Source organism: Bufo gargarizans, chromosome 11 (assembly GCF_014858855.1).
Source record: "Bufo gargarizans isolate SCDJY-AF-19 chromosome 11, ASM1485885v1, whole genome shotgun sequence".
NCBI classification, from domain to species: Eukaryota; Metazoa; Chordata; class Amphibia; order Anura; family Bufonidae; genus Bufo; species Bufo gargarizans.
Genome location: NC_058090.1, coordinates 48,213,380 through 48,232,223, shown reverse-complemented (window position 1 = coordinate 48,232,223; position 18,844 = coordinate 48,213,380). Strand labels below are relative to the sequence as shown.

Below are 18,844 nucleotides of genomic sequence, written 5' to 3'. Positions count from 1 at the left end.
TAATGGGAGCGGGGGCGGTGAGAGGCTGCTGGAATAAATGTCTGACATGTCGTAGTTTCAATATTCAATGGGGACGGAGCAGCAGTCCGGATCAGACAGGCTGTTCACCCGACAGAACGTAAAGTAGCCTTACCTGGGAGGCTAGTTCACTAAAGAAATATTTATTAAAAGGGTTCGACCACTGCATGTGCCTGCGAGCGCTCCCACGGCCCCGGCCACCAGAGAGGTCAGAACCTTTTCCTAAAGTTTGCAAGCACGACCACCAAAGCTGGTTTGCAGGGTGGTCATAACCTCTGGAAATGAGGAGTCTATAATATGATGGAGAAATGAGTGAAGCTGGTATCAAAGGCAATATGGACAATCACAATACATTAGTAAGTGCCTTGTATTAAAGGGGTTGTCTGGGTTCAGAGCTGAACCCAGACATATCCCCCATCTTCACCCCTCCGGCCCCCCTAATATGAGCATTGGAGCTGTTTACGCTTCGATGCTCTCCTTTGCCCTGCATTGAATCACACAGGGCAAAGGCATTTTTTTGGCGATCCGGTGATATATTGGGCTCTCCATAGAGACGGCTACGCGGAGGCTTCCGCCTAGCGGTGAGCCCGGTGATGTCACCGGCACTAATGGGTGGGCTTAAGCACAGCCCTAGCCCGTAAAACAGCTAGGGCAGCTGTAAGGCTCCATTCACACGTCCGTGGTGTGTTGCGGATCCGCAACACACCGGCCCGGCACCCCTATAGAAATGCCTATTCTTGTCCGCAGCTGCGGACAAGAATAGGACATGTTCTATCTTTTGCAGAACTGCAGACCTGAAGATCGGGGCCGCGCTCCGCAAATGCGGACAGCACACTGTGTGCTGTCCGCATCCATTCCGTCACCATAGAAAATGAATGGGTCCGCACCATTTGTGGACGTGTGAAAGGACCCTAAGGCCCACCCATCAGAGCCGGTGACGTCACCGGGAACACTGCTAAGCGAAAGCCTCTGTCTAGCAGTGTAATGAAAAAAAATTAAAATCTGAACCCGGAAAACCCCTTTACCTTCTCTACATGATAAATGCCATTTGCTGAAGTGACAAAACTAATTTAGGCTACTTTCACACTAGCGTTCGGGCGGATCCGTTCAGAACGGATCCGCCCATAATAATGCAGACGGAGGCTCCGTTCAGTACGGATCCGTCTGCATTATTTTAGCAAAAAAAAAGCTAAGTGTGGAAATAGCCTGGGACGGATCCGTCCAGACTTTCAATGTAAAGTCAATGGGGGACGGATCCGCTTGAAGATTGAGCCACATTGTGGCATCTTCAAACGGATCCGTCCCCATTGACTTACATTGTAAGTCTGGACGGATCCGCACGCCTCCGCACGGCCAGGCGGACACCCGAACGCTGCAAGCAGCGTTCAGCTGTCCGCCTGTCCGTGCGGAGGCGAGCGGAGCGGAGGCTGAACGCCACCAGACTGATGCAGTCTGAGCGGATCCGCCTCCATTCAGACTGCATCAGGGCTGGACGGAAGCGTTCGGGTCCGCTCGTGAGCTCCTTCAAACGGAGCTCACGAACGGAATACCGAACGCTAGTGTGAAAGCAGCCTTAATGACAAATGTAAAGAATTAAAAGTTAGTATTTCTGCAAGTTGTAAGGATCTTGTGCCATTATCTAAAGGCATACTGACTGTTTCCAGTGCTATAAAGGGAAAGTTAGCAGCCAGCAGACCTGGAAGCACTGAACTGCATGGGAACCAGCACTATAAATACATAGGGCACTGGGGATTGGGTGGTATTAAGGGCCTTCAGCACTGAAGTAAAGGATAGGTGCTCCCGAAGTACTCACTGACCCAGCCATACCGGAACATCTTCATCATGGGCACAAGATGAACAAGGGTATGTCTTAACAGGATGTACGATTCCGGGCAAAGTCTGCATGAGTAAGGCTACTTTCACACCAGCGTTTTCAATTCCGCTATTGAAATCCGTCATAGGACCTCAATAGCGGATGAAAACGCTTCAGTTTTGTCCCCATTTATTGTCAATGGGGACAAAACTGAACCAAACGGGTGCATTCCGTTCCGTGTGGTTGCGTGATGTGGTGCAGAGCAAGACGGATCCGTCCTGACACACAATGCAAGTCAATGGGGAAGGATCAGTTTTCTCGGACACAATAGAAAACGGATCCGTCCCCTGTTGACCTTCAGTGGTGTTCATGACGGATCCGTCATGGCTATAGAAGACATAATGCAACCGGATCCGTTCATGACGGATGCATGCGGTTGTATTATTGTAACAGAAGCGTTTTTGAAGATCCATGAAGGATCCGCAAAAAACACTAGTGTGAAAGTAGCCTTACATGGAGATATTGCTGCAGATTCCACCCTATGCAGTGCAAAGAGTGAAATCCCCTGTGCAGCAAAACTGTACATGCATGTGCTCAAGTCCTCTCAATGCATTCCAGGGGCCGGCGAGTACAAAGCAGGGAACAGGGGTGAGTATCGAAAAACAAACTACTGATCCGAGATTACCTTTAAAGGTTTTTCTTTTACGTATCCTGGCTAAACATCTGCAAAAAGCTTCCCACCATATATAACAACCTTGAGCCACACATCTGCGAGCTCTGCCCTACTGGTCTTCACCACATCACTCTTTCCTCCAGCTGCAAGGGTTTTATCAGTCAGTTACATCAGTCAGGCTCTTCTTCGTTTACATTAAAGGGGTTTCCCGAGATTTTAACTTTATCAGATCGGTGGTGGTCTGACACCCGGGACCCCCGCCCATCAGCGGTTTGAGAAGGCACCGGTACTTGCAGTAGCGCCGCAGCCTTCTCTCTGCTTTTCCCAGGCCGAGTGACGACAGGTTCATCACGTGGCCTAGGCGCATCTCAGCCCCATAGAAGTGAAAGCAGCTGAGCGCGATACCGAGCACAATGTACAGCGCTGCGCTTGGTGAGCAGGGAGAAGGCCACAGCGCACACAGGAGTGTCTCCTCAAACGGCTGATCGGTGGGGGTCCCGGGCATTGGACCCCCACCAAATCAGATACTGATGACCTATCCAGAGGATGTCATCGGCAAAAAAAAAAAAAAAAACTCTGAAAACCCCTTTAAAACATTCATCCAAAAATAAAAACTTCCCCTGAAACGCTTCCTTCACTTTGCTCCATGTTAAAAACTTGGAAAGACAAGCCCAATGGCTCCGGTCCTGGTGGAGCCCACCTCCAGTCTGTAACCGTTTTCAGTGGATTTTTCTTGGGTGACATTTACATCAATTCTAGGATTATATCATTTTAATGGTTCCTTACACTTCTCCTGAGGTCACCATCCCAATTCCTTGGCAGGGTGAGTGCTGGCAGTCTTTAGATTGTGGGAACAACTGCTCCTCCAAGGCCTTGTCCCTTTCAGCTGTCGCTTTATATAGTTAGCACATTACAGGCATAGAGCGACGGGAAAAAATAGCTTTCAGATAAGGACTTCTGTGCACGAGAAGGAACTGTGGGAGCACGTACTGCGTCCGACTGACTGTCTGCAGGGCAGATCTTCCACTGGCTTTAGACCACACGTAGACACACTTGTGAAGGAGCACTGCACTTACGGAAACTTCTGATATGTCATAGTGACAGTTTTTATCACTGGGGGTCCAAGGGCTGAAACCCCCACCAACCATAGAAGAGAAGGGCGCTACACTCTCTCCAGGAGACACAGTCTCAACTGAAAGTCTATGACTGCCTCGATTCTGTCTACTCCAGCGAGGAGAGCATTTCTTTCTCCTCGATCTAGCAATCAACGGGGGTCTCGGCACTCAGACCCCACTGATCAACACTACACGCAAGTCTCTATTAGAGATGAGCGAAGTTCTCTAAAATTCAATTCAAATGGTTTGCCGAATTTTACAAAACAATTCGCTTGGTGACAAATTACTTCATCACGAAGTGCATTTCTTTGTAAATAGCGGATGCCATGACAGGGAACGGTGATTGCTCCGCTCCGCCTCCCTCTTCCCCGGTCATTGAATCTCTCAGATGCCGCGTTCATCACTGATTGTAGCATCTGAGATCCATAATAAAGCAGTTGACTGTCTGCAAATAAAACAAAAAATGAAATCATACTTACCTCATCCATTTTAGGGCTGCAGCTAACGATTATTTGAATAATCGATTAGTTGCCGATTAATTTCTACGATTAATCGATTAATCGGGAAAAACGACAAAATTACAAAACAGAGGTTTATATGATCTTACTTGAAAAATTATGTTCAAAGGCCATATTAAAACAAATTGTGGACGACACTTATGGGGGATCTGTGGACGACACTTATGGGGGATCTGTGGACGACACTTATGGGGGATCTGTGGACGACACTTATGGGGGATCTGTGGACGACACTTATGGGGGATCTGTGGACGACACTTATGGGGGGATCTGTGGACGACACTTATGGGGGGGGATCTGTGGACGACACTTATGGGGGGGGGATCTGTGGACGACACTTATGGGGGGATCTGTGGACGACACTTATGGGGGGATCTGTGGACGACACTTATGGGGGGATCTGTGGACGACACTTATGGGGGGATCTGTGGACGACACTTATGGGGGGATCTGTGGACGACACTTATGGGGGGATCTGTGGACGACACTTATGGGGGGATCTGTGGACGACACTTATGGGGGGATCTGTGGACGACACTTATGGGGGATCTGTGGACGACACTTATGGGGGATCTGTGGACGACACTTATGGGGGGATCTGTGGACGACACTTATGGGGGGATCTGTGGACGACACTTATGGGGGGATCTGTGGACGACACTTATGGGGGGATCTGTGGACGACACTTATGGGGGGATCTGTGGACGGCGTTATGGGGGATCTGTGGACGACACTATTATGGGGGATCTGTGGACGGCGATTATGGGGGATCTGTGGACGGCGTTATGGGGGATCTGTGGACGGCGTTTATGGGGGATCTGTGGACGGCGTTTATGGGGGATCTGTGGACGGCGTTTATGGGGATCTGTGGACGGCGTTTATGGGGGATCTGTGGACGGCGTTTATGGGGGATCTGTGGACGGCGTTTATGGGGGATCTGTGGACGGCGTTTATGGGGGATCTGTGGACGGCGTTTATGGGGATCTGTGGACGGCGTTTATGGGGGATCTGTGGACGGCGTTTATGGGGGATCTGTGGACGGCGTTTATGGGGATCTGTGGACGGCGTTTATGGGGGATCTGTGGACGGCGTTTATGGGGGATCTGTGGACGGCGTTTATGGGGGATCTGTGGACGGCGTTTATGGGGGATCTGTGGACGGCGTTTATGGGGGATCTGTGGACGGCGTTTATGGGGGATCTGTGGACGGCGTTTATGGGGGATCTGTGGACGGCGTTTATGGGGGATCTGTGGACGGCGTTTATGGGGGATCTGTGGACGGCGTTTATGGGGGATCTGTGGACGACACTTATGGGGGATCTGTGGACGACACTTATGGGGGATCTGTGGACGACACTATTATGGGGGATCTGTGGACGGCGTAGTTATGGAGAGGGGGATATGTGCACTGTTATGGGCATAACAGTGCACAGATCCCTTTCCTCATAACAGTGCACAGACCCCCCTTCCCATAGCAGTGCCATACACAGACCCCCCCTCCTCCCCATAGCAGTGCTATACACAGATCCTCCCCCCTCCCCATAGCAGTGCTATACACAGACCCCCCTTCCCCCTAACAGCCCCGGCGCTTGCATCTTTATTTTACCTTTTTACAATTTCGCTCCCGCTCCTGTAACAGCCAGGCAGAGCGGACGGCGGCGTAACGTCACTCAATCACGTGACGCGCCTGCTCCGCCCACTTCATGAATGAAGGAGGCGGAGCAGGCGCGTCACGTGATTGAGTGACGTTACGCCGCCGTCCGCTCTGCCTGGCTGTTACAGGAGCGGGAGCGTCATTGTAAAAAGGTAAAATAAAGATGCAGCGCCCGCCCGCCCGCCCGCCCGAATAGCAACGAATCGGCGATTATTCGATAACTGGATTCGTCGACAACGAATCCAGTTATCGAATATAATCGATTACATCGATTAATCGTTGCAGCCCTAATCCATTTGATGGTAAAGAGGCAGCTGTGGCCATCTTGCTTAAAGATCCAGCACGAAATCTCACATTGGTGATGTAATACGTCACTGACCACGAGATTTCGTGCTGGATCTTCAAGCAAGATGGCAGCAGAGGCATCTTCAAGGTGAAATAGAGGCAAGTACAATTTTTATTTTTACCACCATTTCAGGGAAAATCGATTCATTACCACGAAGCACGTGGAAATTCGCCTTGGTGGCAAATCAAATTTTTCCTGAAATTCGGATTGAAGTCCACTTCGTGAACGTCGATTCACTTAACACTAGTCTCTATGACATAACTAAACTTAAAACCTGAAAACTATTTTGGGATGGAGGGTCAGCTACACATTTTATACAGGGCAGGACCCATGGTTCTGCTCCTTCACTTTCCTATGAGGAGGGCTTACCTGTACGTGGAGCGGTTCAGGCCTAGTAGATATGCCTACCAAGTGGCACTTCGGCAATTCGCATGGGAAAACGCACTTATAAAAAAAACTAAAAATGTATATTCGCGTTTCAGAGCTAAACACAGATTAAGTATTTCCTCTGCATATACTGCCCACACATGCCCTTTAACTCCATAAAGAGACAAGTGCCAAGACGCTGCACGGAAAGGGGCCAGGATCCTGAGATGTCGATGCAATGTTTTGGGGGACAACCCCTATTCTCAAGCTTGTATGACTATTGTATTTATTAAAAAATTAAGAGATCACTCCAAATAAAAAAAATTAAAAAAGCCAGTAATACCATTATTTTGTATGCCACTAAAAATTATACCAATGACAACTATAAGTCGCCCCGCAAAAATTAAGCCCCCACACAGCTCCTTAGAACGAAAAAAGTTATGAGTCTTAGGATGCAACGATTCAAAAAAACAAAAAAAATTTTTTTTATTGTACAAAAGTAGTAAAACTTTAAAACTATGGGGCACATTTATTAAGACCGTCTCTTCCACGCCCACTTTTTTAGACCTGTGTGAGTGGGAACAAGTTGCAGATTGCGGCGCAAAGTTCCTTAGTACAACATAGCAATAAGACAGCATTACTCACTGGACACTTCCAGCTGATCCAATCTGTGGCGGTGCCTGCAGCGTCGAGTCCTGGTCTCTTGGTCCCCACAAACGTCAAATGATAGTATAAAGCCACAGCACTCCAATGATTCTTTATCTTCTAAAGTTTATTAGCACCGAAAACAGCAACGTTTCGACCTATCCGGTCTTTATCAAGCTCACAATGTGCAAATAAACTTTAGAAGATAAAGAATCATTGGAGTGCCGTGGCTTTATCCTATAATTTTACCCCAAAATAGTGTCATTAAAAACTACAACTTGCCCCACAAAAAAAAAAAAAAACAGCCCTTACAGGTTATAAAAAAGTTATAACTCTTGGAATGCAATAAAAAAATTTTTTTTTTTTTTTTAAATAATAAAAAAAAAGCTTGGTCTACAAGGTGCAAAATGCATTTTTTTATACATTGCAGTTTTTTTTACTGTACTGGGGCATCCAAAAGGCAGAGCTGATCGGGGTCTGCCAAGACCCCACAGCTTTAGAGCTCATGCAGGCCGTGGCCTTTTTTTTTTCTTTTTAAGGGCTCTTTCACACTTGCGTTCTTTTCTTCCGGCATAGAGTTCCGTCGTCGGGGCTCTATGCCGGAAGAATCCTGATCAGTTTTATCCTAATGCATTCTGAATGGAGAGGAATCCGTTCAGGATGTCTTCAGTTCCGGAACGGAACGTTTTTTGGCCGGAGAAAATACCGCAGCATGCTGCGCTTTTTGCTCCGGCCAAAAATCCTGAAGACTTGCCGCAAGGCCGGATCCGGAATGAATGCCCATTGAAAGGCATTGATCATTTAGCTTTTTCTGAATGGTTGCCATGGCTGCCGGGATGCTAAAGTCCAGGCAGCCATGGTAAAGTGTAGTAGGGGGCGGGGGAGCAGCATACTTACCGTCCGTGCGGCTCCCGGGGCGCTTCAGAGTGACGTCAGGGCGCCCCACGCGCATGGATGACGTGATCACATGGCACGTCATCCATGCGCATGGGGTGCTCTGACGTCATTCTGGAGCGCCCCGGGAGCCGTGCGGACTGTAAGTATACCGCTCCCCCACTCCCCACTACTACTATGGCAACCAGGACTTTAATAGCGTCCTGGCTGCCATAGTAACACTGAAAGCATTTTGAAGACGGATCAGTCTTCAAATGCTTTCAGTTCACTTGCGTTTTTCCGGATCCGGCGTGTAATTCCGGCAAGTGGAGTACACGCCAGATCCGGACAACGCAAGTGTGAAAGAGGCCTAAGTCCGCAAAACACAGATACTGGCCATGTGCATTCTGTGGAACGGAACATCTAGCCCCTCATAAAACAGTCCTTTCATTGTCCGTAATGCGTACAAGAAATAGGACATGTTCTATATTTTTGCAGGTGTAACAGAAGGGACAAACGATGCGGACAGCAAACTGTATCCTGTCCACATTCTTTTGCGGCCCCACTGCTGCAGACAGTGCTGGATTGCAGGAGCTTTAATCATGTACACTGCGACTGATTAAAGGGAGTCTGTCCCCTCCATATAGCCATATGCAGCGCTTACATTGTCCTATCTGACACCTATACATGGATGTAATGGTACCTTTGTCTTTGTACTCGCAGAAGCTGGAAAAACAAACTTTGATTCATATGCAAATGAGCCCTCGCCAGTGCCCAGGGGCGGAGCTCACTGTGTTGGTGCCCAGGCTGCTGTGCCTTTTTTCATTGTTTCCCCGCCCCAGCCTCTGTCTGCCCTCCTATTCCCTTGCGTCATCCTTCGGTCCGGCCGAGATCCCGCGCCTGTACACTGCGATGCCCACTGTTGGCGCGGCATCGCTTTAACTACTGCGCATGTGCCGGCGAACGACGTGAAACCAGTGGCAAAGTTGTATTTGCCGGCGCATATGGCCATATGGAGGGGACAGACTCCCTTTAACGTATGACTAAAACGTGATGTGAGCCCAGCCTGGCTGACAGGAAGAAGCTGAACTGTGAAGAGCTCCGTTCAGTTTCCATTAACAAAACAAAAAAGTGCGGCATGAGGCTTTTTTGTCCGGTCTTTTTGACAGAATCTGCAACAGAGGCTCCAACGCAGATGTGGGAAGTGTAGGCTACGTGTTATCTATCTGAATTACTGCAACGTTCCTAGTCCTTCTCGGCTAAAAATACTCCTCAAAAATGGAAAGGGGAGCATTTTTACTCTTCCGGAAAATAAATGTAGTGCGGCCTTTACCCCCTTGCTTGCCAGGTCTATTGTGCTCTCCGCCCAGAGGTCCTGTCCATAAAATGGCCGCTGATGGAGGGTCATGTGACCAGGAAAATCCCCTCCATGTGATGTCTCCGCCATCTGCACTTGCACTGTTGAAAGTTTAATACAGGTGCAGTACGTGTGCCACGGCGGTGGTCTGCCTCCGTCAGCACGGAAGATTTACCTTACACGGGGACACAGCTTATGAAATATAGGAAATTGCACAAAATATCAACAAAGGCTACATTAGTAAGCGCCATATAATCATCGTACATACACAGTCACAAGTAGCCAGAAAGTGGACTACCCCTTTAAATCAAATCCATGTAGGCGAATAAAAGAGGAGTGGCATATGCCAAACTAGATTACTGTTCCTTTCATGTAGTAGATGCCATGCTTTAGTACGCACACAGCGGAAGGATCTGACATACTCTATGTTATGATTGACTACAAATTACAACTTTGTAATATCATAAAAAAACAACATAAATCACTTGGTTACAATAACCTTCCCCGCAGGGGCTGAGAGATTAAAAAGGAACTACGCTTTTTGACACTTTTGCTTTGTCACAGCGATTAGAGATGAGCGAATTTCCGCTTACGAAATTCGTTCACACTTCGTTTGTTGGTAAAAGGTGAATTGCGTTATGGATTCCGTTACCACGGACCATAACGCAGTTCTATGACGGAATGCATAACCTTTAGAGGCATTCTGTTATTCATTCCGTCATAGTAGAAGTCTGCGGGCTGCAAAACAGATCCGTCCCGTTTCCGTTATGCAGAAGAGGACTCCCTTGCATAACTGAAACGGGACAGATCCATTATGCAGCCCATAGACATAGCCTATCGAAACGAATTTCGCTCTAATAGCGATATATCAAAAGTGTTGATTGGTGGGGGTCCCGGCTCTGAGAACCCCACTTTCTGCACAGGACAGTGCAGCGCACTGTATAGAAACATACAATAACTGAAACACACTACCCCGGCCTAAAAACACTGTCAGAAAATGCAGCCTATAGTTAAGGCCACGTTCACATACACACTGAACTCTGGCACTCCGGTTGCGTGAATGTAGCCCACTCAGGCAATTTCCCCATGTCTGGGGAAAAAAACGGTTACATTTCGCACACTGACCATGGCTAGTTTAAAGGAGCTTTTCTGAGACTTTTACAAATCCTCTGAAGTGGTCATCAGTATTGGATCGGTAGGGGTCCAACACCCAGGATCCCCTCAATCAGCTCTTTGAGAAGGCCCGGCAGCTGGCAGTAGCCTTCTCTCCGCTCACGTACACAGTATAGCGGATGTGCTTGGTATCACAGCTCAGCCCCATTCATTTCTGTGACACTGAGCTGCGCCTAGGCCACGTGACAGATGAAAGTGAGAAGGCCGCAGAACTACTGCAAGCACCACGGCCTTCTCAAATAGCTGATCAGCGGGGGTCCTGGGTACCGAACCCCCAGCAAGGAGATACTGATGACCAATCCTAAGGATAGATCATCAGTATAAGGCCTCATTCACACGACCGTTGTTCTGGTCCGCATCAGCGCCGCAGTTTTTGCGGCTCGTGTGCAGAGCCATTTACTTTAATGGGGCCGCAAAAGATGCGGACAGCATTCCGTGCGCTGTCCGCGTCCATTGCTCCATTCCGTAGCCCCGCAAAAAAAAAAAATTATATATAACCTGTCCTATTCTTCGAGCTGCCACTGAGGAAGGGGTAAGAGGTCCCCCGAAACGCGTCTGACGTAACCAGCTGATAACTCCCACCGGACTAATAAGAGGCCTCTACAGGTCCTTCAAAAAAAATTCGCATATTGTGATAAAGTTCATTATTTTCTGTAATGTACTGATAAACATTAGACTTTCCTATATTTTAGATTCATTACACACCAACTGAAGTAGTTCAAGCCTTTTATTGTTTTAATATTGATGATTTTGGCATACAGCTCATGAAAACCCAAAATTTCCTTTCTCAAAAAATTAGCATATTTCATCCGACCAATAAAAGAAAAGTGTTTTTAATACAAAAAAAGTCAACCTTCAAATAATTATGTTCAGTTATGCACTCAATACTTGGCCGGGAATCCTTTTGCAGAAATGACTGCTTCAATGCGGCGTGGCATGGAGGCAATCAGCCTGTGGCACTGCTGAGGTGTTATGGAGGCCCAGGATGCTTCGATAGCGGCCTTAAGCTCATCCAGAGTGTTGGGTCTTGCGTCTCTCAACTTTCTCTTCCCAATATCCCACAGATTCTCTATGGGGTTCAGGTCAGGAGAGTTGGCAGGCCAATTGAGCACAGTAATACCATGGTCAGTAAACCATTTACCAGTGGTTTTGGCACTGTGAGCAGGTGCCAGATCGTGCTGAAAAATGAAATCTTCATCTCCATAAAGCTTTTCAGCAGATGGAAGCATGAAGTGCTCCAAAATCTCCTGATAGCTAGCTGCATTGACCCTGCCCTTGATAAAACACAGTGGACCAACACCAGCAGCTGACATGGCCCCCAGACCATCACTGACTGTGGGTACTTGACACTGGACTTCAGGCATTTTGGCATTTCCCTCTCCCCAGTCTTCCTCCAGACTCTGGCACCTTGATTTCCGAATGACATGCAACAGTCCAGTGCTGCTCCTCTGTAGCCCAGGTCAGGCGCTTCTGCCGCTGTTTCTGGGGAATGCGGCACCTGTAGCCCATTTCCTGCACACGCCTGTACACGGTGGCTCTGGATGTTTCTACTCCAGACTCAGTCCACTGCTTCCGCAGGTCCCCCAAGGTCTGGAATCGGTCCTTCTCCACAATCTTCCTCAGGGTCCGGTCACCTCTTCTCGTTGTGCAGCGTTTTCTGCCACACTTTTTCCTTCCCACAGACTTCCCACTGAGGTGCCTTGATACAGCACTCTGGGAACAGCCTATTCCTTCAGAAATTTCTTTCTGTGTCTTACCCTCTTGCTTGAGGATGTCAATGATGGCCTTCTGGACAGCAGTCAGGTCGGCAGTCTTACCCATGATTGCGGTTTTGAGTAATGAACCAGGCTGGGAGTTTTTAAAAGCCTCAGGAATCTTTTGCAGGTGTTTAGAGTTAATTAGTTGATTCAGATGATTAGGTTAATAGCTCGTTTAGAGAACCTTTTCATGATATGCTAATTTTTTGAGATAGGAAATTTGGGTTTTCATGAGCTGTATGCCAAAATCATCAATATTAAAACAATAAAAGGCTTGAACTACTTCAGTTGTGTGTAATGAATCTAAAATATATGAAAGTCTAATGTTTATCAGTACATTACAGAAAATAATGAACTTTATCACAATATGCTAATTTTTTTAGAAGGACCTGTATACAGATGATTTATTAAAATCCAACGAATAATCGGAGCGCTCCAAATAAGAGAAAAAATTCGGATCCCATTTTCAACATCGAGTTCCCGCGATACTTTGCTGCGAGATACAAGTTTGCCTTCTGACACAGACCACGTGATATGCCGGCGTCTGCCTGAACAGCGTGGAGAAACAAATATAACAGCAGCCTTTATGTCGGGCATGTAATGCCGTATCTTGGGATACAAAAATTCTAATCCACCCAGGAGCAGGTAAGACCTGTATAGGTGGGCATCATAGCACCTATTGCCACTTGTTTTCACTATCGTGGACAGAAACAAAAGGTCGGGACATTGAATTGCAAACAATTGCAACTGTATTTAGGACTGTTCCTTCCATCTAAGGACGTTTCGGCTCATAAGCCGCAAGTGACAATGATATGAACATATTTTATGCAGACTTTTGAACCAACAAATTTAGCTAGTCCTATTGGGAAGTTATTTTCATTTTTATGTATAGCAATTATTTGCATATTCGAAAGCCATCGCGTATTTTCCAACATTCAATGTGTGCCAGCATATACATGTGTGATTGTTTTATGATCTTTTAATAGTCTATAGTATTTTATTGATATTGATTGTTATTAAATTGAGCGCGATCACCATATATTGTTCATCTATTTGTAACCACACACAGAGTGCCAGTCCGCAATTTATTAGTAATTTCCTATTTTTCTCTGTACGGGTGATACAGATTTTGGACTAGAGCACCTGTTCCCTGTCACATAAGAGTGAGCTATTCCAACCAGCTTTTTTCTCAACATTTGATTCTGTCCTATTCTTGTCCGTTTTGCGGACAAGAATAGGCATTTCTACAATGGGCCTTCCGTTCCGTTACGCAATTTGCAGAAGGCACCGGGGCGGCTTGCGTGTTTTGCGGACCGCAAAAAACTGAACGGTTGTGTGCATGAGGCCTAAAAGTCTTGAAAAACCCTTGAATCTAAATCATTGTGATCTGTAATGCTTTGAGTTCAAGCCTGCTGGTCTACTTTACATCGTCACGGCAGTGGGATTATAGGGCAGTATGATGCAGTGAGTTGTGGTCGCTCCGGGAAATCACTGACACATGGACCATATTTCCCAGACTCTGCAAACATGGATTATAAATGTTATATTTACTGTATAAAAATGTCTGTCAATAGATTTCCCACCTATTTAGGGAACATGCACACAACATCATGTATTTTGCAGTCTGGAAAACACAAATCCGCAAAAAAATAAAAACACGGGTGACATCCATTTTTTTGCCTGTCCTCTGCAAAACGGACAAGTACAGGACATCTATTCCCTTGCGGAACAAACTCACAGACATACGGATAAGGAATGCACGCAGAGTAATGTCCCTTTTTTTTGCGGCCCCATTGAAAATACATCTGTGTGCACGAGCTCCTATATAGTGAGTGTAGCATTAATAAATATATTCAATGTTCGCATTTACATTTTCAGCCTCAGACGCAACCTGTGCATTTTATTTCAGTGCGAGGTGCTGCCACACGCTGCGGCTGTGCGTTTGTACGGCACAAAAACAATCCAAAAACCGCATGTGTTTTTTGCAACAACATTTCTGCCTTTAAGATTTGTTTTCTTGCAGGGAAAGTGCAGCAAATCTGAATGACCTTCCTTATAAAATAGAGGGACATTAAGGTAATCCGAGTCTGCTGTGCGCTTCCCCTTTGCTGGATGGAAATAGCCGACACGTGAACCGGGCCTAACATTGTTTTATCGGATGCACATGCCTGTGTGAACCTGGCCTTAGGGGGCTTTCACACGGACCAATGAACCGTCAAGATTATTGGGGAAGGGCGTTTGTATAAACCACGGTCCGTGTTTCCCAGAACGAACACTGCTCCTCTGACCCGAACTCAAAGCATCACCATGGGCAGGGGAGATGGATGAGATTTTGCACATCAAATGTCCATCACTGCGGAAGCGTTCCACAGGACGTCTGACCAACGGTGCGGATTTTAAAATCGACAGCAAGCCAGTTTCTTTCACAGTTTTTTCACTGTGGATTTTACTCCTGCCACACTGAAAGGGGTTAAATCTACCGTGGAAAAATCTGCCCTGCGAGGACGCGATTCTTCAAACGTTTACCGTATCCTGTTGAAAGGGAGTATAAAACCACCTGAGGAGGGGCAGAGGACCCCGGTCATCTGAACTCTGAACACCGCTACCATTCGCCTGCTGGTCAGCAGAGGAGACTTCTGCAATTACATGCACCAATCTCCTCCACAGTATGGGGAGGAATGATCACTACGGCCTCTTTCACACGGGCGTCATGTTTTTGGGCCGGATAAGATGTGCGATTTTTCCACGCGAGTGCAAAACATTTTAATGCGTTTTTGCACGCCCGTTTGGTACCCAAGCCCGAACTTCTTCACAGAAATTTGGGGATCGGTGTTTTGTAGATTGTATTATTTTCCCTTAATACACAATTATAAGGAAAAATAATAGCATTCTTAATACAGAATGCTTAGTAAAATAGCACTGGAGGGGGTTAAAAAAAATAATAATTAAAAATAATTTAACTCACCTTAATCCACTTGTTCGCGCAGCCGGCATCTCTTTCTTCAGGACCTGGGTAAAGGACCTTTGATGACATCACTGTGGTCATCACATGGTCCACCACATGATCCATCACCATGGTGATGATCATGTGACAGACCATGTGATGAGCATAGTGACATCACCACAGGTCCTTTTCCTGTGCACAGCAAAGATGAAGACAGAAGAGATGCCGGCTGCGCGAACAAGTAGATTAAGGTGGGGTACATTTTTTTTAACCCCTCCAGCCCTATTGTACTTGGCATTCTGTATTCAGAATGCTATTATTTTCCCTTATAAGCATGTTATAAGGGAAAATAATAATGATCGGGTCCCCATCCCGATCGTCTCCTAGCAACCGTGCGTGAAAATCGCACCGCATCCGCACTTGCTTGCGATTTTCACACAGCTCCATTCACTTCTATGGGGCCTGCGTTGCGTGAAAAACGCACAAAGTAGAGCATGCTGCGACTTTCACGCAACGCACAAGTGATGCGTGAAAATCACTGCTTATGTGCACAGCCCCATAGAAATGAATAGGTCTGGATTCACCTCACGCAGTGCACACGCGCGGAAGTCTCGCCCGTGTGAAAGAGGCCTAATGCCATCGCTCGTCCCCACACTGACTTGTTGTTGGATCCACACACTGATTAACGGGATTAATCTGCACATGGCCGCCCATCATAGTTTCCAAGTCAAAAATTGAACATGATTTTTTTAATTCTTTTTTTCCAGGATGCCTAAGAGATTTATTATTTTAGACATTGGAGGTATATGGCTAGGATATGCCACCAGGTGCGAGTCCACCCGCTGGGACCCACAGCCATCTCCAGAATGGGCCTCAGAAAGTGAAGGAGAGCGCACCGCGCATGCACAGCATACTCTCCATTCATTTCTACAGGACTTCCGGAAATAGATGACTCAAGTGGTTATAACAGCCCATAGATGTGAATGGAGTACATATAGCGTACTGCGCAAGCGCGGCCATCTCTTCGCCCACCTCTATGGGACGGCCACAAATAGACAAACCAATGCTTGGCTTTTTGAGGAACTCCCACAGAAATGAATGTTGAGTGGCAGCGCATGCATTCACCTTGGGGGGTCCTGTTCTGGAGATACGAGAGGGTCCCCGAGGTGAGACCCCCACCTACGTGATACCGATGACATATCGATTGATATACCACCAATGTCTCAGAGGAGACAACCCCAGTAAACATCCTGAAGAAGAAGAACAATAAAACCATTCACGTTAGGATTCTAACAATATGCCACTAATATCTGAGGTGCGACAACCAGCCCCCCAGGCACATTCGGGTATTGGGGTCTGAACGCCAGACACTGGTGTGTGGGGGGCTTGTGGGGGGCTCCCGACTCCAGACATAACCAAGGGGCAACCTCAGGGTGACCCCAAACAGGAGGCAGCCTCTGGGGGGCCCTACACAAAACCTGCAGAGGAGCACCAAGAGGCAAGCAAGACAAAGCAGATACACGGCATTAATGGGGTCCTACAAGGCAACCTGGACCACAGGCTGCAGAGAGGACAACAAGGGGAGGCTGACCCCAGCAGGCGCACTGCCCGGCCCTTTAAACTGCATGCCCTGCGGACAGTGCACACTGCACACGACGGTGTATATAGCATCCCTCACCTGAAACCGCACCGTCCCCGCAGATATCCCGCTCCCCTCGGGTTACACAGCGACGCTCCCGCCAGCCGGAGTAGTACGATTTCAGCGACAAACCGACGACTTCCGCTTCCGGTCACCTGCGTGCAAAACATGGCGGCGTGCAGGGCACCGTTACCATGGGAACTAGACGCCTCAGGACCGCGAACCAGCATCATCTTCGTGTTATGTGTGTCGCGACCTGGGGCTCCTCGCCCGGTATCTGTGCGGACTGAGGTGTCACGGGCGCCCCTCGGTAGTTGCGCCCATATTTGCTGCCTCGCGATCCTCACTATTATACTCCATGTTTGTCAACTTTGGAAAATGAACATCAGGGAGATTCTGAAGGGGTTTACAAAGTGACACGCTGTGTGCAAACTGTGGGGGGCGCTCTCCATGGGTATAAGGCGGCTCAGATAGGTGCATTCTTTACAGCGGACACACACTTTACTGTACAGTATTTTACATGTGTTAGAGGCGCTGTACTTTTAAACGCTGCATTCAGAAAGTCCATACACTTGACGGTTGCAGTCCTCCATGAAGGCATAGCACTCCCGCTGGCTGCAGGCTATAAAGGCACAGTGCTCTTATTGGTTGACCTTACAGATGAGGGCACCTAGTGCTTTACTGTAACACAGAAAGCGTCAGTTTTGGCATAGAGGCACAGTCCTCTATGAGCCGGGGGCTATGTTTGGCCTCTCTAGGACCCAAGAGCCTTAGGCTACTTTCACACTTGTGGCAGGACGGATCCGACAGGCTGTTCACCCTGTCGGATCCGTCCTTCTGCTATTTCGCCGTGCCGTCAGACCACCGCTCCGTCCCCATTGACTATAATGGGGACGGGGGTGGAGCTCCGGCGCAGCACGGCGAAAGGCAGCCGGACTAAAAGACCTGCATGTCCGACTTATTAGTCCGGTGGCCTCTCACCGCGAACTGCTGTACTGCGCCGGAGCTCCACCCCCGTCCCCATTATAGTCAATGGGGACGGAGCGACGGTCCGGCGGCTCGGCGAAATAGTGGAAGGACTTATCCGACAGGGTGAACAGCCTGTCGGATCCGTCCTGCCACAAGTGTGAAAGTATCCTTAGCTTGTGTGAGATTGAGAAACCATTCCTGACGTTTGAATACTGTTTGTGGGGACTAAGGCTACTTTCACACTGGCGTTTTGGCTTTCCGTTTCTGAGATCCATTCAGGGCTCTCACAAGCGGTCCATTTTATATCCTTGCATTTGGAATTGTGTTCAATACCCTGTTATAGTAAAAAAGCCTGTTTTACAAAAGCTGGTGTCAGAGTTGCTTTCCTCGTTCGTGACTTCGCTGTATCCTGGGGAGCCCACCCCGGTACACAGCTTACACTTGGAGTCTCCACTCATTTCGGTTGTCACACCTGCCTCTGGCATTACTCCTGCTGCTGCTCCTGCTGACTGCGGGACCAGGGCGTTGATTTCTCTTCAGGCATGGCAGCACTGACCCTACTGCTATCCTCTCTCAGGACTCAGCTCTCACCTGTCCCTTTGACAGGGTCACTCTCCTCCTACACTCGTCACCTGTCATGGCTGCAGCTGGTCACATCTGCAGGGCCAGCTCACAGGGCCAGGGAAAAGTCTTCTCTATCCATGCTGCAGCTCTCAGCAGGTTACTCTTTGCTCTTCACCACACCCCGTCACCGCTGCTCCAGCTCCCTGGCAAGGAACTTACTGTTCAAGCCCAATTTAGGCTACTTTCACACTAGCGTTTCGGCTTTCCGTTTCTGAGATCTGTCATGGGCTCTCACTAGAGGTCCAAAACGGATCAGTTTTGCCCTAATGCATTCTGAATGGAAAAGGATCCGATCAGAATGCATTAGTTTGCCTCCGGTCAGTCACCATTCCGCCTGCAGTGTTTTTCTGTCTGTCCTGGG

The 18,844-nt window shown here is 48.0% G+C and overlaps 1 protein-coding gene across 2 annotated transcripts in view; it reads right to left on the bottom strand.

Moving 5' to 3' along the window:
* Positions 1–17,002, bottom strand: part of ZNF106 (zinc finger protein 106) — a 65,180-nt gene extending 48,178 nt beyond the window's left edge. The window contains exon 1 of one of the 2 annotated variants that reach the window (XM_044271750.1): positions 16,930–17,002. The gene's annotated coding sequence lies outside the window, so the exon portion shown is untranslated. The remainder of the gene's footprint in view (positions 1–16,929) is intronic. The other variant, XM_044271749.1, reaches the window with a different exon arrangement.
* Between the last annotated feature and the right edge of the window lie 1,842 nt (positions 17,003–18,844).